This window comes from Oryctolagus cuniculus, chromosome 2 (assembly GCF_964237555.1).
Source record: "Oryctolagus cuniculus chromosome 2, mOryCun1.1, whole genome shotgun sequence".
Taxonomy (NCBI): Eukaryota; Metazoa; Chordata; class Mammalia; order Lagomorpha; family Leporidae; genus Oryctolagus; species Oryctolagus cuniculus.
In genome coordinates, this window is record NC_091433.1 from 152594281 (window position 1) to 152621591 (window position 27311).

The 27311-nt window shown below is 36.9% G+C and overlaps 1 protein-coding gene and 1 pseudogene across 48 annotated transcripts in view; one reads left to right on the top strand and one right to left on the bottom strand.

Moving 5' to 3' along the window:
- The window catches only part of NRXN1 (neurexin 1), a 1231187-nt gene that overhangs the window by 874946 nt on the left and 328930 nt on the right, over positions 1-27311 (top strand). The gene's annotated exons all lie outside the window — the stretch shown is intronic.
- On the bottom strand, positions 1181-1700 carry LOC127485901 (GPN-loop GTPase 3 pseudogene; annotated as a pseudogene).

The window sequence follows — 27311 nt, forward strand, 5'->3', positions numbered from 1 at the left end:
ATTTCTGAATTATTCTGTGAGGGCCTCCTTCTTTGTTAATCTCCCTTCTTCTTCTTGCCTAGCCATTCACTTTGGATTAAGTGCTTACCTCCATACAATCTCTTGTATTTCAAACCTTCAGATTCTCCCTTGTTCCTAGAGCGTATCGTTAACTAGGAAATCGATAGCAGTTTCCTTGGATTCCCAAGTACTGTTATCAATCAATGCTACCCACTCTTGTATCAACTAGTAGGACACAGTCTTAATCTAAATCTAACCAGATAAAAGTTTCTCCCCTTTGTTCCCTTGCCTGCAAGAGGTGAGCTGCCTTTAGTGACTCAACAGGTGGTGTACACAGATACAAGTTACTCCTTCCTGGGTTTCAGCATAAAATCAAAACTAACACAAGGCCAGTGGTTTTCTTTTAACTACTGAAGTTTATCTCAGTCTCCTTTGCATAATGTTGGGTACATGGAAGAGGAAAAAATGGAATTAGAAATTAAAAGCGAGGGGAAGGAGAGAAGGCAAGGGAAGAAAAGGGAGGTGAAGGGCACAAGATGATGCTTGTAGGTGATAGAAGCAGACCTATTCTTTTTTTGACATTTATTTATTAATTTATTAAAGATTTATTTATTTATTTGAAAGACAAATTTACAGAGACTACAGAGACATAATGGGGGAGAGAGGGGGAGAGAGAGAGAATATGTTGCATCTATCTACTGGTTCATTCCTTCAATGGCCACAATGGGTGGGCTAGGAAAAGCCAGTCAGGAGCCTGGATCTCTGATAGATCTCCCACGTGGGTGGCAGAGGCTAAAGTACCTGGGCCATCTGCCGTTTTCCCAGGTGAATTAGCAGAAAGCTGGTGTGGAAGTAGAGAACCCAGATTTTAAACTGGTGCTCAGATAGGAAGCTGGCATCATAGGCTGAAGCCTCATTTGCTGTATCATAATGATGGCCCCCAATTTTGAATTTTAAAATTAATTTGATACTGTTAAAATACTACTAAATAATTCTACTTTATACAGCAGGAATTTCAGAACAATTTAGAACCTGATTCAGACATGCTGCTGTACCATCTTATTCCGTTAGAATAACATCTTTCTATTACTGTATCCTTTAAGAGAAGAAGGTTCTGTCAGTTTGTCCACAGGTTCTTTCTTCACGTAACAGTTATATTTTATTAAACTCTTCATACATTCTAGTGTTCCTGAAAAAAATAGATCAAAGAAGTAGACTCATTGTCATGTTCCTTAGGTTCTTTAATTTCCAAATATTCTCCATTCTGAAACAAAATAAAAATGCTGCAACAGTATTTATGCTTTCTTCCTCTATTAATCATAAGGCAAAAATCAAACCATGCTGTAGTCATTCATTAGTCGACATATAGAATTAGTCAATTTTTGGCTTAAGTCACTTTTAGAATCTTCTAACAAAGAATACATGTCTTGATTTAGAAACTTCCCAGTTTCCTTTTTAGCTTTCCTACTCAACAGCTCCATTTTTGTCATGACATAAATTTATGGAATTTCTAAAGAGATCATGGCACTAATGGTTGCAAAGATACAAGAAATAAACTGGACAGTCAAAAAGGATGTAGTTATCCTCTACATGGCTAAGACAGTTGTCCACTCAGTCAAAATAATTGGCACAGTACTCAATGCAAAATGCCATCTTCCTTTGGGACTGAACTGCAGAGAATCATACTCCATCACATCATATCACTTCCCGAATACCTTTCTACCACCTGGGGGCCCATGACCAGCTGTGTGTACCAAGACATGTCAGCTTTCCAATTTCTCCAATTCTCTTTTTTCCTTAAAAAAAAAAAAGTATTAATTTTTTTTTGTATTTGAAAGACTGAGAGACAGGCAGGCAGACAAATCTTTCATCTATTGGTTCATGCCTCAAATGCCTGCATCAGCCAGAATTTGGTCTGTTCAAAACTAAGAGCCTGGAACTCAATCCTAGTCTTTCACATGATGTCAGGAATCAAAGTACTTCACTCCTGGCCTGTGTCTCTCAGTGTGTGCATTAGCAGGAAGTTGGAATTGAAAGTGAAGGCGAGATTCAAACCAGGCACTCCAGAATGGGATGTGGCCATTTCTGGCAGTGACTTAACTGCTATACCAAACACATGCTTCCAGGAACTATTCATAGTGTTAATAAGTTGAGAATATTCAAAAGTTGTTTCACCCAATTACTTAAATACCAAGGGTTCACCCAGGTTTTCCCAAATAAATTCTTTTATTTTATTTAGGATTTGAAATTTTGAAGTAATATGAGGTTTATAGAGCTTTCTATTATTACTACTGTTTTAGGTTTATTAATATAACTGATTTTAAATTAACCTTATTGATATATATTGTACTTAGAAAAGTTAGAAATTTTGACTATCCATTAAACTACCAAGAAAATTTATGTAATCTTGAAAATTCAGCAAAGTATAAACTATTACTGATGTTATATAAAGATTTTATTTGTATCTTTAGTTGATAGAGTAAGCCAATGAAATGGAAAGTTTATTTTGTCCATTAAAAGATTCTCCATTCTTGCTGAAATGGGTAATGCCATTCAATTAGAAAACTTTTGAAAAGTTATTGGCTTGTAATTTTAACAAAAATTTAAATATTTGATATGGTTTATCATCCTATTTTTCAGAGCAATCAAGTTAGATTTTACTTTAAAATGTAGTCATTTTCATTAGCTTCACTCAATAATATAACTTAAGGCCGGCTCCGCGGCTCACTAGGCTAATCCTCCACCTTGCGGCGCCAGCACACTGGGTTCTAGTCCCGGTCGGGGCGCCAGATTCTGTCCCGGTTGCCCCTCTTCCAGGCCAGCTCTCTGCTGTGGTCAGGGAGTGCAGTGGAGGATGGCCCAGGTGCTTGGGCCCTGCACCCCATGGGAGACCAGGAGAAGTACCTGGCCCCTGCCATTGGATCAGTGCGGTGCACCAGCCACAGTGCACTGGCCGCGGCAGCCATTAGAGGGTGAACCAACAGGAAAGGAAGACCTTTCTCTCTGTCTCTCTATCTCTCACTGTCCACTCTGCCTGTCAAAAAAAATAATAATATCATAACTTGAAATGAAATGGCTTTAGAATCAGAAGGCCCAGTTTTGATAAATGGATTCTTGTTCTATTATATTAATACTTATGTTACCTCTGTTAAAGTCAAAGCTGTATGATATCACCATTGAAACAATAAGGTTCAATGAGGTGGTAATGGGATGATAAAGACACGGCATTAAGAACAATCAATTAGTATATTACCTAGAATTGGCAGTTCAGTAAAGGTTTTCTAAAAGAAAAAAATGGTTTAATAAATTACATGCTGAGAATATTGTTTAAGTGTAAACTCCCAACTCTTCAATAGTTCAAATAAAGTGACAGATGCATTTTAGTTTTTATAAAGCCTGAGAAAGTTATTGGTTCCTTGTTTTAAAATATAAAAATTGTGGTGCTTAGTATACAACAGCTAAAGTATTAAAAAGTTTCATGGGTCAGCATTTTTTTACTATCATAGCCATCAGAGATTTTAAGTTATTTATTTGAAAGGATAAGTGGTAGAGAGAGAGAGGGAAAAACAGAGATGAGATCTTTTATCTGCTGGTTCACTCCCCAAAGGGCCATAACAACCATTTGTGGGCTAGGCTTAAGCCAGGAGCTGGGAACACCATCCTGGTCTCCCACATGGATGGGAGGGGCTCAAGTACTTGCACAGTCTTCCGCTGTTTTCCCAGATGCATTAACAGGAGGCTCAGTCCGAAACAGAACAGTTAGGACTCCATGTAGCTCTCAAGTATGGGATGCCAGCATTGCAAGTGGTGGCTTTTTATGTTGCACCACCACAATGTCAGTTTCTAGGTGATTCTTCAAAGAAAGTATCATGAAAATTTTTTCTTAGTGAATGATTGTCTCTCCTTAATAATCACCTCATTTATTGTAGCTCATTCTTATCAGATTATTCGCTATCATTTCATATTTGCCCATTATTTTCAAATAGAGATGTTATTTAAAAATAGTTATTTTAATTTTATTTGAAAGAATGATGGAGACAGAGAGAGAACTCCTATCTACTGGTTCCAGATCACCACATTAGCCAGGGCTTGGCCATGCCCAAAACCTAGAGTCCAAAACTCTATTCAGTTCTCCCATGTGGGTGGCAGGGGCACAGGTGCTTGGGCCGTCAACTGCTTCCTCCTGGGGTGCACATTAGCAGGAAGCTGGGTCAGAAGCAGAAGAGCAGGAGCATGAACCAGCCATTCCAATATGGGATGCCAGAGTACCAAGCTCTGGCTTAAGCTGCTATGCCAAATGCCTACCCACCAGTATTGTTTTATTTATTTTTTATAAGATTTTATTTATTTATTTGAAAGGTAGAGTTACAGACAGGGAGAGACAGAGAGAAAGATCCTTGATGCTAGTGAACTTATTTGGAAATTACCTAACCACTCCTTGATTTATAAAAGAAAGACACCAAGAATGGGGAATCATTTACTGCCATGTGTATTAACCGATGTATTGGTTCTGACCACAGAGAATGCTGTGGTGGTGCAAGAGTGAATGAATGAAGAACGTTCTTTGAAATCCTTTTACCCTGGGAGCAAAAAAGAGCATTGCAAATTTGATTATTGTACATATTTGCCCTAAGTGTTTCTTCTTTGTATTTTGCTAGGCCACAAGCCATGTTTTGAAAGCAAGCACTTAATTGATTTTGATTTAGCAATATACCTTTGATCAACTGTTTAGTGAAGACTACAAACACAGTATATTTATAGCAAATATTACACATCCCTAAATAACATCTCTCTCAGCTTTCTCTCTTTCTCCATTTCGTGCTATTTATCTTACCACTGTATTAAGATTAAATCTGAAAACATGCTTTTAAAGTCTAATTATACCGGAATACATATCTATATCAACAAGATAAAACCAAATTATTCCCCTCCAGGCTTTTCTTCAATTGAAATTATCTTCCCCCTAAAATGTTCTTTCCAACCAACACTTTGCCATATGATATTTAAATTCAATCCTGTAAATCATGTATAGTAAGTATTTGTTTGCCTCATTCTTGCACAAATTTAATGTCCTGTGGCCTATTTGTCTAGAATTTAACAGAAAGACTTAGGTATTTTCACCATGTATGGTAAATTCATGCCTGTGCTTCTGCAGCACGATGGATAAGAATTGTTTTTGTAGGAAATTGGAGACCTGATGGTCACTTTTATATTTGCTTAAGTGCCATCCAGACATTTGGAAACAGTCTCTCATTTGGGGGGGCGGGGGGCGGGGAGTGAGTAGGTGAACCAATACAAGTTCCTTTTTTTCATCCTTACCTCTAGGAGTTAATTCAGTTTCTTTTTCAAAGATTGGTTGTCACCTTTGGTGCATCATTTAATTTCTCTGAATTGTCTACAGTTATTTCCTTCTCAGAATTTCTATTGCTGTGAAATTGTAGGATAACCATAATTATTTCTTCCTACACCTCCTATGTTCATGTATTTGTCACTTAGATGCTTCTACTGCTGCCTTGCCTTCCCAGTTATCTTTCTGTCTCTTTAATTTATGATCCATTTTATATTGGTTATTTTGCTAAATTACTTCTTTGATCATGTTAATTTGCTGAATGGCTTCTTTGATCATGTTATTCTTTTCTTAAAACACATTTAGACTTCCACTCTCCAATCATGTACAGGTAAAGCCAGATTCTACATCTAAAATTTAGTAGTTCTAATCTTGATTTCCCATTTCAGATCCATTTTCTGCAATTCCCTACTTAACTTTTCCACTCCAGAAAAATACATTAACCTATTTTTAAAAAATGTTTCTTCTTATTTCTTGTTCCTGCCCCAAAGGGTATATTGCCAGTCTCACTCTTGTGATTCTACTCAGTCACCAACATTCTCTTTGAATGTTGGTTGTTTCCAGAGTAGACCTTATCCTGTAGCTTCCTGAGCTAGCTACCAAAAGTAACTAAGGCTCAGAAATCTCTTTGGAAAAGTTGCAGAAGCAGGCTCGGAACATTACCTAGGCAGAGATAATCCTATTCACAGATTCTGCTCCAATCTGTGATCATGAATCTCCTGACTTATTGCTTTGTTATGGGCCAGAGGTTTACAAAATGGCTTCAGATCCATTCTAAGGTATTCAATAATGGGTTGTCTTTTCAAGCTCTGTTTTCTCATGCCAATCTAACCTTCAAAACAAGTGACTTCTTGTTTGAACCTTCTCTGGGTACTATTATACCTCCATTTTTTCTGTTGCAACTATTTTTCAAAACTTCAAGAAAAATGTCTTTTGGCCAATGCAATACACCATTAATGAATGCCTATATGCAATTCAAACCATAGATGATTAGGCATTTATTCCTATGAAATAATTTTCTCCAAAATCCAAGCATCTTCAAACAGCAAGCATTAATAATCTTATACCAACTCTGGAATCCAAGAGCATTTTATATAGTTTATTCAGGGATTCATAGAGAACTGCTGTGTTCTAAACATATCTGATATGTTCAGTTTCATAATCAAGAGAGTCTATGTGTTTCAGAAATAGATGATAAGCAATAATTAAACCATATATAAATTGATTATTAAAGATGCAAGCCTTGCAGAAGTCTAACAGTAATAAAGATTGATAGAAAAAAAGAAATATAGACATTGCTGGAATGTTCAAGACTAGCATGGGAAATTCATACAGATGAAGGGTCATTGGCACACTGATAAGGAAAATTCTTTTCACTGCACATGTGCGTACACACAGACACACAAAATTAAAGCCATAAGCAAATTTCATAATAGTAGTTTAAAAACAGAAAATCAGCAAACATGTCAATCAAAGATTAGAAAACAAGATGATGATGGTGATGTTGTGGCATTAGAATCACTTTTTTTCCCCACAATTTATTTTTTAATCTGAAAAGCACAGTTTACAAGCAGAGAGAGGGAGAGACAAAGACAGAGAAATCTTTCACCTGTTGGATCACTCTCTAAATGACCAGAATGGCCAGGGAGGGGCTAGTCTGAAGCCAGGAACTAGGAGCTTCTTCTGGGTTTCCCACATGGGTGCAGGGCCCCAAGTTCTTGGGCCGTCCTCCACTGCTTTTCTGGAGCACATTAACAGGAAGCTAGTGCAGAAATAGAACAGCCAGGATAGGAACCGGCGCCCATATGGGATGCCAGTGTCACAATTGTCATCTTAACCCACTACACCACAGTGCCGGATCCATTAGAATCATTTTAGTGCTGAGTCTGGGGCATTTTAGATGTAGGCAGTTTAATTCCACAAAAGAAGGGAAAAACCTAGGGAAATATATTAGGGAGTAGTCAAGTAAATAGTAGGCATAAATATTCTAATTTATGAAAGAGAAGTAGAAGACTGAAGATGATTTTCATGGGGGCTGACAAATGTCTTTTAATAGAAAAATTCATTGGTAGAGCTATCAAATGCAATTTGTGAAGTCTTCAGAAGCTTACTTTAAGAGGGAACCTCCCCCTTCATGTAGAACAATGGATAAACTGTTTTACCTCCCTACTGACAAAAGATAGCGATCATGGGCTTGTGACCAACAGCCAGAGAAGAACATAAGAAGTCTCTAAACTTCTAATGAGACATTTCAATGATAGGTTCTTCCTATCAAGAAAATAAATCACTTCCTCTCACAGCTGAGGCTTAGAGGCTTCCTGCCCAATGAAGAGTGGAAATATAAGATTGACAGACAAAAATGGTCTTTGGTAAAGTATCAAAATTCAATTTATTAGTAAGGCTTTGGTCTTGCAATTTAAATCTAAACATTTCTAGAATTCTACTCTGAAATTTAATTATCAAATACTAAAAACTCACTCCAAAATATGTATCTTCAGTCTGACTTATCTTAGTGCCATATTAATATTTTTAACTGATTCAATGTGTGTACTGAGGTGTTTCAGAGACCTCTCAAGCTTACTACAGTAGAAACTGAAATAACCATCTTCCAATCACATAGCTATCTACGTAATAATTGATTAAATCTTTGACACACTTTATACTATGCTTGCTTTAAAACTAAATCAGGGCTGGCGCCGTGGCTCACTAGGCTAATCCTCCACCTGTGGAGCCGGCACCCCAGGTTCTAGTCCCGGTTGGGGCAACGGATTCTGTCCCGGTTGCTCCTCTTCCAGTCCAGCTCTCTGCTGTGGCCCGCGAGTGCAGTGGAGGATGGCCCAGGTGCTTGGGCCCTGCACCCACATGGGAGACCAGGAGAAGCTCCTGGCTCCTGGCTTCAGATCAGTGCCGTGCGCCGGCCGCAGCACATCGGCCGTAGTGGCCATTGGGGGGTGAACCAATGGAAAAAGGAAGACCTTTCTCTCTGTCTCTCTCTCTCACTGTCCATTCTGCCACTTAATGAGAGGAATACATTCTGAGAAATGTATTATGAAAATTTTTTTTGTAGTGAACAACACAGATTGTACTTATACAGTCTAAGATGGCTATGACATTAGTAGGCAATAGAATTTTATAAGATCACTGTTACATAGAGTCTTTCATTGACTAAAATACCATCATATCAGTATGTGTGTATTTTGTTTAATTCAAAGTATCTGTAATATTTTCATATGAAAACAATAATTATTAATGTTTTAGATTATTTTGTAATACTAAGTTTTTAAAATCAAATCTCTTATTTATAACTGTCAGTTAAAAAAATCTAAGTTTTCTTCATATTTTATAAAATTTATGGTGATAAAAGAAGATTCATATACTCAATTTAGCCTAAACATACTTAACAGTTCACTATAATTAAATTGGGTAAAATTTTCAAGTTATATTTAACTTAATTAAAATTACATGCACTTTAAAATTCAGTTCTTCAATCCCATTAACTACATTTCAATGGTTCAACATGTGGCTACAGGCTACTGTATTGAATGGCATAGTTGCAGAATTTGTCTGCTTGCTTTGTGTCCCTTATTTCCTTTGTTGAATGGTCTCTTCTTGAACTGTTGCCATAATCCTCTCATTAATCTTTTGCTTCCAAGAATGTTCCCCTCTCTAATCCATCCTTTGAACCACTATCAGAATAATTGTTGTAAAAGAAAAAGTTGCTATTTAAAAAACAATGAAGATAGGATTTTGGATGTTTTGCCTATAAATAAATGCCAAATCCTTGAAAGTGTGTATATATTTATTCAGATTGAATGTTAAGCAATGTTTACATGTAGTGAAGCAACTTCTAGTTTTAAGCATTTCATTACAATAGATATCAAGTTCTAGTAGCTGAAGACAGCCTTGACTAATAATATTCAGCTACCTTTTACAGTAATTTTCCCCAGTTACTGGCTGCTGCTTCATGAAGAAAGCAGTGAAAGTGCAGTTCAGATCTTGTCAGCCACCCTCCCACTTCCCCCACTTCCTCCCACTGCTGGCTGGGGATGGAGGTGGACTCCTTGTTCAGGCCATTGACTTGCAGTCCCTCTGTGGTGTCCCTTCAAGGTTTTCTCAACGCTGATTTCATGCTTGTGGGGAGGAACTGATTTTCAATATACTGAAATTGTATTCACAGATGCTTAGTAATTGGCTTGTCTAGGACAAAGCAAAGTCAAATATCTAAGGAAAAATCAACAAAACAAACAAAAATTAACATTTTTGTAGTCTCTTGTTTTTGCTGGCAGATTTATAAACAAGGCTAAATTGTGGGTGTAGTTTAAAGTGTTTAAGTTCTGATGATCAGTTCTTCATTAGTGTTGAATAGTGTGATGTTGAACATAAGTAAGCATTAGAAGGGCAGGAAATTGTGTCTGTTTTGTTCAGCTTTGTTTTCACAGAGTTTATATTGAGCCTGGAATTTAGCAAGTAAGCAATCAGTTTTTGTTGAAATAAACTCTGGTTCTAGAATTCTCCCAACTTAAATTTTGTGTATATTCTGAAGACATTCAACAGCAGCAAGTCATTGTCGCTTGGGTCAAGAACACTGTCTCCTTCAGAAGTCAGTTAATATTTAAGATGTTATGGGTGAGTTGGAAATGCAATTCTGAGCTAAGAATTAGTCCATTTCCAATTTATGTATATTGTTACCTTTTTATAGATTCATATGTTGAGGGCACAGTCTGGTGAACCACACCCGAGCCTGTTCTGATAGCGAACCACAGGCCTAGATTTCAAGTTTTCAAAACTCAAACTCCTTTGTTGGGCCTACAACGAATTGAACATGGCCTTATTTTCCAGCCTCATCTTAGATACTCCTACTCTAATTCATACATATTCACTATTAACATATGCACTTTCGGTATCTCAGAATTGAATGGATAAATTCCACTTCACAGACACCTAGCCACAGAATCTAGGCACATAGACTGGTATTTCAAATAGTCATGGTTTAGAAGCACAATTAAATGTTTTCTTAGGAAAGTCTTCAAGTGTGGCTTTTATAAAAACAACCAATATACTCATAATTATTCTGTTTATATATGTAAGGCCATCTAATATTCACTAAAACTCCAAAAAGAAAAAAAATTATCCCCATCGTTATTTACTTAATGAGGCACAGATCACACAACTAGGAAGCTGCAAAGCACAGGGTTGACCTCAGGCAGTCTCGCAGCATTGCCATGTGCTTAACTGCTGCCTTCTGTGATGCAGGTCAAAGTGCCGGGGACAGTGCCTCATTAGATGAAACCAAACAACTCTGCTTGGGTTTGTTTAATGGAATTTTAAAACATTTAAAAAAAAATTATTCGGAGGGCATAGTGACAGTGAGAGAAGGACAGAGTTACGAGAATTTCCATGTTGGTTTAATCTCCAAATAGCCACAATGACCAGGACAAGGCAAGGCAAAAACCAGGAGCCTGGAACTCCATCTCGGTCTCCCATGTGGGTGGCTGGGGCCCAAGTACTTGGGGCATCGGCTGCTGCTTTTCCAGGCACACTAGTAGGGAGGTAGATTTGAAGGGAAGTAGCTGGGACTAGAACCAACACTCATGTAGAAGGCAACTTAACTCACTGTGTCACAGACAAGGCCATCCCCTGTTTAATGCAGTTTTATGAAGCCAAATGAGCCCACCTTTTCCCCTACCATGTATCACATGAATTACTAGGCATTTCAGTATTCTTCTACATAATCTATTTTCTCAACTTACTTAAACACATAGAAAGTTACCTAACTAACTGCTTCAATACCTTTTGTTAGCTAGCTAATATTTACAACTAGTTTGATTCGTACATTTGGGAAAAACATAATTTTAAAGTCAAAGAAGCCCAATTTAAAACAAATATAAAAGTAATGACAGAGTAGAAATAGAGCTCTTAAGTGCTTTTGTTCACACTAATTCCTCTCTTGAAATATTCCTACTTCTTCCTGTTCCTACCTGCTCCTGCCTCCTTCCAAATCTCGTGCATTTTTATTCATTTTCGAAGTCTGGAACATGTGTTTTATGTATTTGTGAAGCCTGCCTTTGTCCACTAGGGCAAAATTATAATCATGTCCTTTTGGTTCTATCATAGCCCTTTGCTCTTAATTCTATTACCATAGTCACAGTTACTTACTCATGTGACCCATTTAATTGAGAGCCATTCAAGCTCAGTGACTGTGTGCAATGCAATTTTATGTCCCTATGTTTTCATACACTAGCATGGTGCTTAATAGATAATAATAAATGCCTACTGATGAAGGAATATGTAAATGGAGAAATAGGTGAACTCTCCTGCTCTTTTCTTTTGGCTAGTAGCCGGCCTTGCCCTCCTGTTGGTAATTTTCCATTGTTATGCAAGAGCTTATTCCAGAAGTGCTCTCTTTAGAGCATGGAATGAGATAGGCTCCCAAAGGAGAAAGGTGAAAGCATGTGATACTCTTCTGGGACTCCCCGGTTACAACTAAGTGAAACTCACGTGCTTAACGTGGAAGCCTGAGCAGTGACACCTGTCATGAGGTGCATTCACCAAACGTGCAGTATTTTCTTGAGGAAGAAAGACTTCTCTCATGTTAGAACACTGGTCAGTTTAATTTCATTTCCAGGTTCACACCTTCCAAATGGGTGGTAACTTCTTTGAGATTCAGCCTAGGTTTGCTTCTAGCTGCTGTCTGTATTATTTTAGGTTTGCATACAAAAACAGCTGTGCTATATTCACCTGCATTCTGACTTCATAAGAAGACATGAATATAATTAAATTTATGGCAAAACAATCAAAACCCTCCTAAGGCAGTCAGTCCTAATTGATTAGGAAAGTGCAGATCATCAATCTCCACTGCCCTGGCAATTTGACCTGTAGCTGTGCCAACTTGTGGAACTCACTTAAATGATGGAGGTGAAAGTGGCTCAAGCCTTATTTTAAAGTTTTTAAGAGAGAGGGAGTGGGAGAGGGGAGGGTTGCAGGTGGGAAGGAAGTTATGGGGGGGGGAAAGCCATTGTAATCCATAAGCTGTACTTTGGAAATTTATATTCATTAAATAAAAGTTAAAAAGAAACGTAAAAAATATAATTAGAAAAAAAGTTTTTAAATTGTTTTAGTTAAAATATATTAAATTATTGAAAATACTGCCAATTAATTATCTGAAATAGGGTTAAACTCTCCCTCTAAAGTCACACTTATCTAATTCATTTACCTTGTGAGAAATACAGTAACTGAGCAATGTTATTTAGCATATATTGTGTCCTCACTATGGACCACATGTTGATATAAACACTCTACACAAAAATTATATCCATTTAATATTCACAGTTATCCACTGAGGTGTGAGGTATTATCTCAATGTTACAGATGAGCAAATGGCTTTTTAAAATAAATGACCAATATTGCATAGATATTAAGACATACCTGGTATCTGAAACCATTCTATATGACTTCAAAGCCTTGATTTTCTTTAGTTCAAAGGAAAATTTCTGGGTAGCCTACCTACTTTTCCAAATTATCATACAGATCAAATTACCAGTTTTAAGCCAATGAGTCTTTATGGTGTGTTGTGTGAAGAGATTCCTTAAGCAGGTCAGAAGCTGGAAAAATTTCTTATTCCTCTAAATAAGTGTACAAAATAAAAATAATGATCCATATCATAGCAAGTGATATTTTGTATTAAAATGTCCTTAACTGGTGGAATTATAAGTTTCAATGCCATGGTTTGAATTCTGTCCAATGGCAGGGCTAACCTAACCCTGCCACATCATCCTTATGTGCAGATGAATATACAAATTACCCACACTGTTTTTGGAAACTCTGAAGCTGCAAATTTCAGCCCTTCCCCAGATACTAACACAAATGCGTGGAACCTAGACGGTGTGACCTTCTTTTTTTTTTTCTTTTTTTTTTTTTTAAAGCAATAGACAGGGTAAAGTCTGTGTATCTAAGCATGTGAGAGGAGAGAAAGGGTTTTGTCTATTGCTTGTAGCTCCTTCTGATTGAATAGTTTCCGAACAGAAGTATTCAAAAGGAAAGTGTGTCATCCTATTCATTATTGTTAATTAGCAGGAAAATCAGGCTTTAGGGGCTCCATATCCCAAAGGCATCAGCAGAGAAATGGGGTTGAAATTTTAGCTGTAAAATGTGGAGTAAGGTCAGGCAGCTGCCTTGTGGCTTCAGAACTGTATTCATTTGATCTTTGATAGACAAGCATTGCAGAAATATTTCAAATCATAGAAAGATAAAGTTGTGACTTCTAGCCCCTCTCACAATGCCTAATTCAAGACTAGTGGTTATTTGACTGTGACCGGCTGTTATGAAGGGAGTTGGATAGATGAAGCAGCTGAGTATGGTTTTGTTATTTGAAATTGCTCTTTAAATATTGTTCATTATTATGTGAGGAATATACTGTAACCAATAGCTTTATCATTAACTAGTTTGTCATGAAATTCCTTCCTGTCAGTAGACTGTATTTCTACTATTTTCTCCTTTTTTATTTACTGGCTTTTAAAAATTCGTCTGTCTAGACATGAGCAGGATTCTGATGCATAGAGTTAGAGCTGCAAGACCAATAATATAGTACAGCAGGCCGTTCAGAAGGAACTGGATGGGATTTGTTGCCTTTTGGAAGACAGTGTCAATTTGCTTTTCAGAAAAGTCTATGTTTTTAATAACTTCATTTTTTAGATAATAAAATTATTAAAAAATCTTAATATAACAATCATTCATACTTGACTATGCTGTCTAGATTTCTAATTTTTAGTTTTGTGTATATACATTTCTTTATTTTTTGTATATAGAATACATAAGTATTCAATACATACTGACACTCTTGAAAATTCTTTAAAAAGAAAAGTGTTTTTCTTTTTTTTTTTTTAAGATTTATTTTATTTGAAAGGCAGAGTTACAGAGAGGCAGAGACAGAGAGGGAAAGAGAGAGAGGGAGGGAGGGAGAGAGGGAGAGAGGGAGAGAGGGGGGAGAGAGAGAGAGAGAGGGAGAGAGAGAGAGAGGTCTTCTATCCACTGATTCACTCCTCAGATAGTTGCAATGGCCAGAGCTGCACCAGTCTGAAGCCAGGAGCTAGGAGCTTCCTCTGGGTCTCCTGCGCGGGTGCAGGGCCTCAAGGTCTTGGGCCATGTTTTACTGCTTTCCCAGGCCATAGCAGAGAGCTGGATTGGAAGTGGAACAGCTGGGACTCGAACTGGTGCCTATATGGGATGCCAGCATTGCAGGAGTTAGCTTTACCTGCTACTCCACAGCTCCAGCCCCGAAAAGTGTTATTCTGTAACACATAATATTTGGCAACTTGGTTTTTATTTAGTATATTTTGGACTGTGTTCCATTTTAGAACATATAATCTCCTTCTTACCTCCTAGTAACCTGCTGTATCTATATTCCAGAATTTATTGTCCATTTCTTTATGATGGGTATTTTAACTATTACAGCAGGTTTAGTATCACAACCTGATAGATTTTTAAATATTTTATACTAAACTTATTTCACATATATTGAAGTATATTTCTAATGGATTAATTCCTACAAGCAGAATCACTGCATTTATTGCCAATTTTTCCTCTAAGGATATGATACTGTTGAATACTCCAATCAGCAATATATAAGGATTTCACAGAGAGTAATGTTTTATCATATAAACATATCGACATCATTGTTTCTTAAGACTTTGAGTACCCTAGAATGATTTTCTTTCTGGTGTATTCGATTTGAATGTGTTTATATTTTAATAATTTCACTGTTACCAAACACTTTATAGCTCGAGTTGCAACTCTCTCCTCTAACAATAGCATTCACAGAACAGCAGTTGGCCAAGGAGATTGGATAATAAATTCATACATCATGTGGCTCTTTTCAAGAAAGCAATGAGTACCCACTATTCTATCAAGAGCAGTGCAGGAAAGAAGTTAACTTCTGAATGGCAAGCAGTCCCTGTTTCAGAGTCTGCCTTTGTGATCTTCACCTTCTGCACATTCCATAATTCTTAATTTTGCCCCTAGTCACTTCTTATTTCAATCATGGAGTCCTCAGGACTTGTGAACAGCAGTGGAACGTGACAGGCCTTTAAGCGTGTTAATACTGTCAACGTTATTGTGGTTAATCTTAATATTACAAACAGTATAACAGATGTGCTCTGCTAGTAAGTGCTTAGTAAGGTGTAGATGTCTTACCTCTTGATAGCTTATTTAAATGACAAAGTTCTTGAGCTCTGACTGCAGATGACATCAAGGGCCTGCCTCATATGCTCTGTGGCATTTGGTAATAGCCAGGATTAAATTGAAACAAAGATGTTCAGAAGGGCAAACAAGAGGCGCCTACTCAAGTTTTTCAAATGTAGTTATTTACTTCAATCCTGTTGTATCCATTGTGAATTAAAATGCAGCCAGTAGTCAGAACAAAGTTTAAAAATCTGAGATTTTGGTTAGCTTGCCAACTTTTTAAAGTAATGTCTGAATATAACTAAAGTGTGTGAAATGTAATCAAAACTATAGTTTATTCCCTTGTCCTTTTAAAATTGTCCTCAAGATGCTGTAGCCTCAAGCTTTAATGACAAAAGGTAAAAATTAAAATAGATAGCAACAGAGTTACATGTTTTATGTAATGTTATTTTTAAGCTCTAGAGTTTAGTAGATTCTGAGAATATTTGGTAATGCGATGGCTGCCTCATGCATCATATTCACTAACATATTTAATAGCTGAACAGATGCAACTTGCTGCGGTAACACATGGTACTGAGCAGCAGGGAGCCCCATTTGACAAGTCAGTTTTTAGTTTATTTCTTTATCCCAAACCTTCTCTGATAATCCCAGATTTCAGTGTGTTTTGATTTGTTAGGCAGCAAGCAGATAAGAGAGATTTTGTTCTGTGCTGTTTATTTCTAACAAGTTGTTTGGTTTGGGGATACAAAGCCCATTAGATTCAAAAGTAAAATAACTGGGGAAGATGGGAAGAAACATACAACATACACAGCTATACAACCATAAAATACATGGCTCTATTACAAAATGGATAAAGTACCACCTTCAAGGAGGCTCTGCAATGTGGATCTATTACAAAATGGATAAAGTACCACCTTCAAGGAGGCTCTGCAACGTGGGCATGTGATAGCATCAGATGAGCAAGCAAATTCTAGCAGCAGACTTCTCAGCAAATAGCAGTTCCCGTGGTAGGCAAGATATTTAATTGTTGCGGTTTGTGTACACATCTTCTAGTGCTTCAGTAGCAGTAACTCTTGTCAGCAGAGGTGCACAAGGGAATTTGGGGTTGTTTGGTGTCATAAGGTCTGATCTCTGAAGATCAATTCTTTGGAGATTTTCTTGAGCTGTTTTCCAGTTGTTCAGTTGCATGTATTTGTGAAAGGGGGAACACCTGTTATGCATTCTAAAGCTAAAATATTTTAAGATTCACAAAAATTTGTGGAATTTATAGTGGAGTTTTTGATATGGGTTTTAGTAAAGGTTCTGTACAGCTATATTGAGAATTGTAAATTTTTTGACATTTTGTACCTCCGGTTGATGTTCAAGGATTTCTGATATGGTTTGTGTGGAAAGGGAATTATACTAGTCTAAAACCTAAAATGTGAAAAAGCTTAGTTCGAATCCTGTGTACTATTCCAGTGCAATTTTCAGTTATCTGGATGAAGAAAATTATTTGCAGTTCAAGGCATTTGGTGTCTTCTCCAGTCACCCCCATTAGCAGGGTTACTATGTTCATCAGCTAAGATCTCTTTGAGCACTCATGGCATCTGTCTTTTCCTGGCATCAAGATTGTAATGCACAATCTATTTTTTCCTTAACAATTCATACTGAGAGAATTCAGGGAAGTCCTATGTGTTTGCACAACTGAGACAATTAATTTCTTTCCATTGCAGGGTAGTGAAAATGGAGTGTTTGCCAACACATTCAGAATTTTCTCTTGGGTAGTACTGAACCTCAGGGCATGTGGTTGGGTGGCTGTGTCGGTTGTTCTTTATGTTAGTGTGACTCAGAATTCACTCCAAGCCTGCCTGTAGGGAGATATTCCTAGGTGATCACATGTTTTCTTGGAATGAAGAGTGAGCAAGAACGTCTTTTTGTAGATCCAGGATAAGAGGTTTGCAAACCTTGAAATACGCCTGTTTTTGTTTTTTGTACTTAGGTTATAGGCACCACAGTAATCATATTTCTGTACTTGATTTGGTTGTTGAAAATAGAGTTGTATAAACCTAGCATCACAAGACCTCTATATAAACTAAACATGATGGCAAACTATTTTGGGAAAATTCTTGTATTCTATCTAAGAGTTCTTTGCAAACCCAGGGAGAAAATCTCATACGTTAATCAGAATAATAGGATACACCCAAAAAGGTACATAGTAAGACAATATTAGATAGCAAAGTTTGTATGGATAGCAAATAGCTGTAAATATAATCATTTTTGAGGGATTCTGGGGCCATTTCAATGGTAGTCAGCTGGATGTGGCTAGACCTGATGGGAAATGGCTCCAAAGCCTGTTAGACCACACAAAAAGATCACCCTAACTTGAAGTCCAAAAAATCTTTGAATTGTGACAACTGCTTACTTGGTAGAATAAAGTCTGTATCTCCTGGATTTTTGTACTTCTGGAACATCTTGATGAAGTAGATCTCTCAATTAATTGGCAACAGAGAAGGAAAAGGCTAACACAATTGGTATATCTCTCAAAAACCAAACAAAGATAAAAACAAATGACAGCTATCACTTAGTAAGAAGCTTACTGAAGAACCTTCAGCTCCATGAGAAAAATGAAAGATATTGAATGTTTTAAAAAGAGCGCATTCAAGTCTCTGGAGTAATGTGGTAGATATTCCTTCATTCTGAGAGGATCACTCACAGTTGACAGATATGATGAGGTCAATCCCTGGAGCAGCTATATTTTTCCAGAAGAATGTCTAGGAGCTAATTGGCATCCAATCCCCACTGAAAGTTCAGTCATTCATACATTCATGAATCATTTCTACAGGATTTTAAAGTACATAGAAATTTTTCATTTTCGTGGGATATAAGTGTGGGTGAGATATTGAATATGCTTCAATAGACTTAAAAAAGGAAGACAGACTTTTGCAGAAAAGAATTTTATTGCTATATAATAGACAGTAGTAGAAACATGGAAACTTACAATAAAAGCGTAAAACAGGGAATAGTGAATTTGTCATCACATCTCTGGAGCACATTTACAAAGGAGGTGTTTTAGATGTATTTTTGTGAGTAGTAAACTAAACAGGCAAAAGCAAACAGTGAGGGACCAACAGGAATAACATAAGCTCAGGTTGAATGCAATTTAGTGTGTCTTCTACTTGTATGCTCTTTGGCATAGTCCAGAGTAGGCATCAGAAAATATTTTCTGAATGAATTGTTAAATGGGAAGCATCTTACCTAATTTTCCAATAACAACAACTGACAAAAATACCCGGAGCAAAAAGATTTAATAAGCAAACAAATGATGTCACACTACAGACTCACATCTACAGCTTTCCTATAAATTTCTGTCAAGATAGTAGCCTGGGTTGTAAAGGTTGTAGAGATGACTGTCCACCAGGTTGTCTGGTGAAACACATGTGCTGCGCAGACCCACAGAATGCACGTGCTGTCCTAGTACAGGTTCTTTGGATTCCCTGTTGTAATTAGATCTGTCCATCTCTCCAGCACTTATGAAATGATTGGGGGTTGAATTCTTATTTATAGATTGTGTTTTATGTAATTACACGCTTAAAGAGTTCCAATGCAAGTAAATATAGATCCAACCGTATAAATGAACGTCTTGTGATTCTAGGGATTTTTCCAGGTTTAGTTTTTTGGTCACTTAGTATCCGAACTGCAATGGACACACAATGGTATGGAATCGTTCTTCATGTTCTTCCATTGTTCTAATATACACAAGGAACATCCTGTTCAAAAGTGGATCTTTAAGATATTGTGAATAAATCTGCTTTTTAAGCCATTTTTGCTAGTAATCTTACCAAAATATTTTTTATGAAATATATTCATTGTAATTCTCATAATCAAGGATTTGGAGATAAATTGTTGAGACTATCTACGATGTTAGGAGGCATTGTTTATACTATAGCTCTTCTGCTACAATAACATTTCTGATCCCTTTATAATTACCATATTAATCATCACTAGAGTCTGACCCAGGTGTTGCACTAGCGTTGCCAAGAATGTGACAAGGTCGTTGCTTTTGACCCTTCAAATATTACCAAGAAACTGTTTTTAGCCACATCTTTAGGAGGCTGACAACACATGAAATAGATTCTGTCATAGATCTTTCTTTACCTTCTAGAAATAGTAATGCTATTTCCCAATGTACTCTGTAGTTTAGAACTTGTGATTAAACTGGAGTTGAATTATCTGCTTTCAGGATAGCTTGTACATGTTTGGAATTACCCCCAAATCGCAAGTCCAGATGTTGGAATTATATTGGCACGGTGTCACTGATCACTAATGCTTCAGCTGAACTTCCCACTCGACCAGTATGTGCACAAAATTGGTATGACAGTCATCGTTCCGCAATGTTGTGGTTTTCTGAGTCCAATAAAACACAATGATTTTTTAAAGCAATTTTTATTCATATAAGATGAACAAATTTCATCTATTTCATATATTCAGATTCAGGAGCATAGTGTTACTTCTTGCCTTACTCTCCATCCTGCCCATACTACCATCCTTCCTCCTCCTTCCATTCTTATTCTTTTAATTTTTTAAAAAGATTTATTTATTTATTTGAAAGGCAGAGTTACAGAGAGGAAAAATCAGAGAGAGAGAGAGAGAGAGAGAGAGGTTTTGCATCTGCTGATTCACTCCCCAAATGGCTGCAATGGCCAGAGTTGGGCCGATCCGAAACCCAGAACCAAGAGCTTCTTCTGGGGGTCTCCAACTTGGTGCAGGGACCCAGGCACTTGGGCCATCTTCTACTGCTTTGCCAGGCTATAGCAGAGAGCTGCATCGGAAGTGGAGCAGCCGAGACTCAATCGGCACCCATATGGGATGCTACCAATGCCGACGGTGGCTTTACCTGCTATGCCACAGCACTGGTCCCCTTTAATTTTTGCAATGACATACTTTCAGTTCATTTTACCCTCATGAGATTAACTCTCCACTAAGTAAAGAATTAAACAAAAAGGAAGAAAAAAAATACTGTTCCACAACAATAGAAACCAAGTCTACATATAATAATTCTCAAAATGTCAATTTTGCTAAATATATTACACTTTTTTGTACTCTGTTAAACATTATGATTTTTTTTTTCCTTTTAGATGGCTTGAAAACAGAACATGTAAAAGAAAGTTTGTCTTTTTGCATGTTTCAGTCTCTGGTCATTTCCATGTTGAAAAATATGTAGATCTTGTGGGATCTCTTCACTTGTTGATACTATAAAGTAAAAAGTGACAACGTATTCATTTTCCAGTTGTAGCTTCTAAATCCTTCAGATGTATGACTTAATACCTGTAAAAACAATCTCCTAATTGTACTTCAAAACGTATAATTTTAAAACAGACCTATCTTCCTGTTGTGTTGCTATCTCGATGGTTAGCATCAATTTTTTTTTAAATATTTATTTTATTTGAAAGAGTTACAGAGAGGCAGAGGCAGAGAGAGAGAGGTTTTCCATCTGCTGGTTCACTACCCAAATGGCTGCAGCTGCTGGAGCTGGAGCTGGGCCTATCCAAAGCCAGGAACCAGGAGCTTCTTCCTGGTCTCCCATGTAGGCCGGGTCTTGAACTGGTACCCATATGGGATGCCGGCACTACAGGTGGTGGCTTTACCTGCTACACCACAGTGCTGGCCCCCACAACCTCCATTTTTAAAAATTCTTTTAAATACTTTACCAGATTAAGCAGCTGATGTTTAGCCGTATTTATTTGTGAAATTAGCTTCTGCTTCTGATAACTTATTGCTAGATGATTTATTCTCTAAAGGGTTACTTAATATGACTGAAATATGCAAATAATGAATTTAGATGGATTTCCAGTCTATTGTACCTGATATTGTAACTCCTTTCAACTGTCCCATTACTATAACTGTTGTTTCCAAACAGAATTATTTGTTTCACTTTATCTTAGCATTCAAACCATCTGAACATTTATTGGGGACCCAGAAGAAATATGCAAGTCATAGGGTTACTAAAATTTTATATAGAGAATTACATATGCCTTATGGTTGGGTAAAGTATAGAATGCATATTGCTGTGCTGGAGAATGTACAAATATAATTTCCAGGAAGCAAAGGTTTGATTTGTTAATTCCTAAATTATAGCAATAATTGATAAATTCAGATTATCTTGAATCTTTACTACCAGTATTAATTTTATGTTCCTATTCCTTGTGTTTTGTAGTTTAAAGAATTTTATACAGTCTTTTAAAAACAACCTCAAAATTACAAGTGTTTTATTATTCTTACTCCTTTTTGAAAATATTTATTGTTTGTTTACTCAAAAGGCAGAGAGCAAGAGGCAGGGAGAGAATGGGACACAAAGAGGGAAAGAGACCTTTCATTCACTGGTTCACTCCCCAAATGCCCACAACAGCTGGGACTGGGCCAGGCCAAAGCCAGGAACACTGAACTCTATCTTGGACTCCCATGTTGAGGGCATGAACATAAATATTTGACCCATGAGCTGCTACCTCCTAGGCTATGCATTAGCAGGAAATTGTACCCAGAGCTGAATGGGGACTCTCACTCCAATGTGGGATGCAGGCATCCCAAGCAGCATCTTAACCATGTACCAAATGCCAATCTCCAGAAAGTGTTCTTGATCGTCCATTTTTAATGAATAAGGAAACTAAAGTCAAGTGAAGATAGATGACATGAATAGTAAGAGGAAGAGCAGTGATATGAATTCAGGTCTTCTGCTTCTAATTGGATTACTTTTATACTATACTTTTATCTACAAATTAATTGTTGCCCCCAATGCTATTTGATTGAGACAATCTTAGGCAGTGGGAGCAGACTGTGTTAATTTGAATTGGATTTATTTGTTGACCTTGAAGAAACACATCGACTCTGTAATATATGTTCTTTGTGTGTCACTGGGCTTTATTTTAAAATGTGTCCCAAGAGAGTAAGGGTTTAGAATATTTTCTTTCACAAAGTATTTATAATAATACTGTTTACTTTGAATGCAACTTGAAAAAGAGGATAGGATGTTCAGTCAGATAGGGAAATGTTAGATTATAATGTAGGTGTAAAGTAACGGTGCAGTAACACAACTGTAAGAAAAAAGGTTAGTATACATCAGGAAAAAAAATTCCAGCTCTTGGAGGAATATAGAAAGGTGACTACACATAAAACTATTACCTGAAATGAATTTTGTGAGTATTACAGCCACCTACCTAATATCTGTGATATGTGGATTTCAAATAATGGTCTGCCTACAAATCAATAACTTAGCTATATTAAAGTGATGGGTCCCAGCCATACTACACTTTTTATTTCACCTTGCATTATTTTATAAAATAAGAATAATGATACTTCCCTTTCCACATCTCAGAATTATTCTGAAGATCAAATGAAATAGGAGGTGCATATGCTTTGGAACATTGAAAGTATCACGTGCAGCATACGGCTATGTGGTTTCCAAAATTCATGCAAGAAAGTAGTTTTACTATCTAACACCCAGACATTGTAAAAATATAATGTGGGCTATGTTATGACTTTTGCATGAACCAAAAAGATATTTTTAGGATGCTCAAAATAAAAAAATTACCTGGAATAAAGAGTAGATTCATACTATCTTAAAATGCAACTTCATAACTAGATAGTGGATTTCTTTCTGCACCTGCTGAAATTAATATTGTTATTATTCATTGAGTTAGTCATACTAATGTTAACACCAACCTCTTCTGAGGCAAAATTATCCAAAATGTTGGTGATTTACCCATCAATCACTGAAAGTGGGAAAGGTAGAGTCACCAATAGAATTGGAAATAATGGAAAGATTCATTTCAAGTTTTTTTGTCTGTCTCTTGTGTAATTCTACTTGAAAAAGATAAAGACCTACATACTGAAGATTGTCCCATGGAGGGACAGTACTGACTATGTGCAGTGAATGATTCTTAGTTCTTTCTAAATGGCTGTTTCCTTACCCTGGCCTAGTGAAAAGTATCCAATACTCTGAAATAAAATATAGAACATATTATTGTTCACTTTGTAGATAAATTGAGGGTTGGAGTTGTGGCTACTATATGGGTACTCCAAGTTGGAATGAAGTGTTAAATTAAATGATTGGTGGTTATAAAACTGAAGGCCCATTTAAGTAAGACACAAAAAGCAAACAAATAAGTAAGCTTTTACAATAAAATCACCAACATTAGCTTAATATTACCAGTATGAGATTAGAAAGTACAACTAATTAATTTTTTTACAACTAATTAATTTTAGGCTGCATTAATATTTAGGAAGATTGATATGATGGACCCCTCTATACTGACCATTCTGTTGAGGCTTTGTGTACTGCCATATTTGTCACACTTTCTAAATAGAGTATCTTTAGAAGAGAACAAGATTTTGAAACAACTTGGAACCAAGAAGAATAATATAGCTATTAAAAAAGTTTAGAAAAATTGGGGTTTTTAGTTAAGATTCCCAAATCAAGGAGAAAACTTCAACCAGTAGATAATAACTTGAGACATTATATTTAATTGACTTGAGGAAGTATCTAACAGTTACAGTGCTTTTGATGGAAATGGAATGGGCTACAGTCCCCATTGTGTGAATTCTGGACATATTAAAAGCATTAAATGGTTTAATAGACAAAAGAACCTTCAAACTCTGTTACACAGAGTAGTATATTTTTGTTTATTGAGAATGCTTGAGCAGGGTGTTTGGCACAGCAGGTAAGAACTGCTACTTAGGTCACCTGCATCCCATACTGGAGTGCCGAGGTTCAAATCCCAGCTCCTCTTCCCCATCCCAGCTTCCTGTTAATGCAGACATTTGAAGGCAACATATGATACCTCTAGTGCTTTTGTCTCTCTACCGATGTGGGAGATAGAATTTCAATTCCAGGTTCTTGACTTTGACCTGGCCCAATCCTGTTTGTTGGAGGCATTTGAGGAATGAGCCAACAAATGGGAAGATCACTCTCTCCCTGTCTCACTGCCTCTTTGTCTTTGAAAAGCAAAAAAAAAAAAAAAAAAAAAAAAAAGGAGGAGGAGAGGGGAGGGAAAGAAGGAAAGGAGAAAAGGAGAAAGGATAGAGAAAGAAACCTCCTTTTCCTCTCTCTTCTGCCCACCACATCTTCATCTTCCTTTATCAGTTTTGATGCTAGAGATTTAAATAAACATGCAGAAATTTACCATTTATTCTATTAACAGTTATTTAGCAAGAAGCTCTAAGTTTTTTGCTACCTTCTTGGTGGGTATGTTTAGAAGACAGAAAAATAAAACCAAAGTCTGTACACTCACAAGTCTTATGGTATAGGGCTGCACAGAGGTCTTTGAAATTAGCCATTTGGCTAAAGTGAGAATAATGTACTGGGTAAAATAATCTTTGGGATTAAAACATTGATATAATGTTTTCCAGGTGAATCTACATATTTACCAGCAAATTTGAAGTATTTAAACTAAAAAACAGTGTCCATTACTTACAAACTTCTTTTATAATTATAAATTTTGGCTGTAGGAGATGGTGCTTAGTGTTCAGTGATTTCCAAGCTGTAAATTAGATCCTGAGGGGATAGTTTTAGGGACAGGAAACTATATTAGTAAATATAGAGTAGATTCAGTTTACCAGTAAGCAAAATTTTCTATTTAGTCCACTTATTAAGATATATCAGGTCTTCACATTGATTTACTCTGATGAATGACCAAGAGTGAGTGTAGGTTTTATAAGCAATGTAATTACAGCATATTCTTGGAATTGTGAAGCATCACACTTATTAAATGAATGAAGACCAAATATTACCTGTCCTTTCTTTACTCCTTCCTTCTTCTTATTAAGGTAAAATGAATACACCTCAAAATAATATCTGGGTAACTAAGTAACAGATATTGGGGGCTGGTGTTGTGGCTCAGTGAATTAAGCCATTGCCTGAGATGATGCTAGCATCCCATATAAGCAAAGGCTCAAGTCCTGGCTGTCTACTTCTGATCCAGCTCCCTGCTGGTGCGCCTGGGGACGCAGTGAATTGTGGCCCAAGTACTTGGACCCCTCTCACCTATATGGGAAACTCAGTTGGAGTTTTAGGCTCCTGGCTTCCACCTGGCCCAGCCTTAACCATTGTAGCCATTTGACAAGTGAGCCAGTGGAAGGAAGACCTCTTTGTCTCTTTCTCTGTCTCTCTCGTTCTCTCTCTATCCCCTCTGCCATCCCCCCTCCCTCTCTATATATGACCCTGTCTTTCAAATAAATAAATACATCTTTTTGAAAGAAGATTTGGTATATAGAACCAAGCATGATAAATGTTATCAGTGTAATTTGTACTTCAGTAGTTGCCTGCACCATCAACTGTTTAGCCTAGTGTTCAAGTCTCCAGTTACGAAGCCCGCATCCCATATTGGAGTACCTGAGTTCATTTCCCTGCTCTGGCTCTTCACTCCAATTTCCAGTTAATTCAGACTCTTGGATGCAGCAGTGACGGCTGCAGTAATTGGTCCGTGCCACCCATGTGGATGACTTGGATTGAGATCCTGGCCTCAGCCCAGCCCATTCCCTGTTGTTGCAGACAACTGGGGAATGACTGGCAGTTGGGCGCTCTCCCTTTCAATCCCTCTCCCTTGAACTCTCTTTGCCTCTTAAACAAATTTTTATGAACAAGAAAGACATGTGCTGATGTTGTTTTTTCTAAACCTTGGTCTTCATTCTACGATATTTCTTCATTTACTTAGCATGTATTAATAGACATAATTGGAGCTGACAAATGTAAAAATTGTACAGATTATATGAAAGTAGATATGATTATATTGTCATCATTTTTTTGCTGTCACACAATAAATAATGGGTGCATTACATTTTGATTTGTTTTATAGTTCAGACTAGTCTGTTGACACAGAAGTTTGAGCCTTTTGTGGTGATATGAATATTTTCATTTTACATGCAATAGTTGATTATTAAATGTTATTTTGCATTCTGGTTTCCAGTATACTGTCAATTAAGAATATGGATGCCTTAAACATGTTATCAAAGTAGCATATGAACATATGTGTGAATATATGTGTACCTGTGTATGTGTGTGTGTGTTCACTAATCCATATGCACATTTGATTTGAAGTTTTCATCAGTTCACATGGCTAATTCAGAAGTTGGGCTTTGTTTTTTCTTTGCTTTAAAGATTTATTTATTTGAAAGTCAGAGTTACAGAGGAAGAGAGAGAAAGAGATCTTTCATCTGCTGGTTCACTCTCCCAAGTGGCCTCTACAGCCAGATCTGGGCCAGAACTAAGAGAGGAGACTCTTCTGGGTCTCTCACATGGGTTCAGGGGCCCAAGCACTTGGGTCATCTTCTGCTTTCCCAGACACTTTAGCAGGAAGCTGAATCAGAAGTGGAGCAGACAGAACTTGAACCAGCACCCATATGGGATGCCAGTGTCTCAGGCAGTAGCTTTACCGCTATGCCATAGTGTTGGGGCTAGAAACTAGGCTTTTTTACGTGGTTTATCAAGAAGGATGTTCTTTGTATGTTTTCTTTGGAAATAAGGGTTTCTGGAATCTAGTGTCTACTTTTTAAGTTTTTAAATCAGTTTGATATTCCTAAATTTCATTATCATGAGCCATTTAGAGAAATGGATTATGATGGTTATTCAAATGCATTTTTGAGCTCACCTTATTTATCAGTGTATTAATCTTATATTTTAGAAATTTCTGATAATAACAATTCATCACTGAGACTTGATTAAACTTATTGAATGTGTGTTTATGTGAAGCTCCTGTTCTTTTGTGAGGTGCAGCCACAAGTCCACCACACCTGAAAGCATTGACTAAAAGTTTTATTT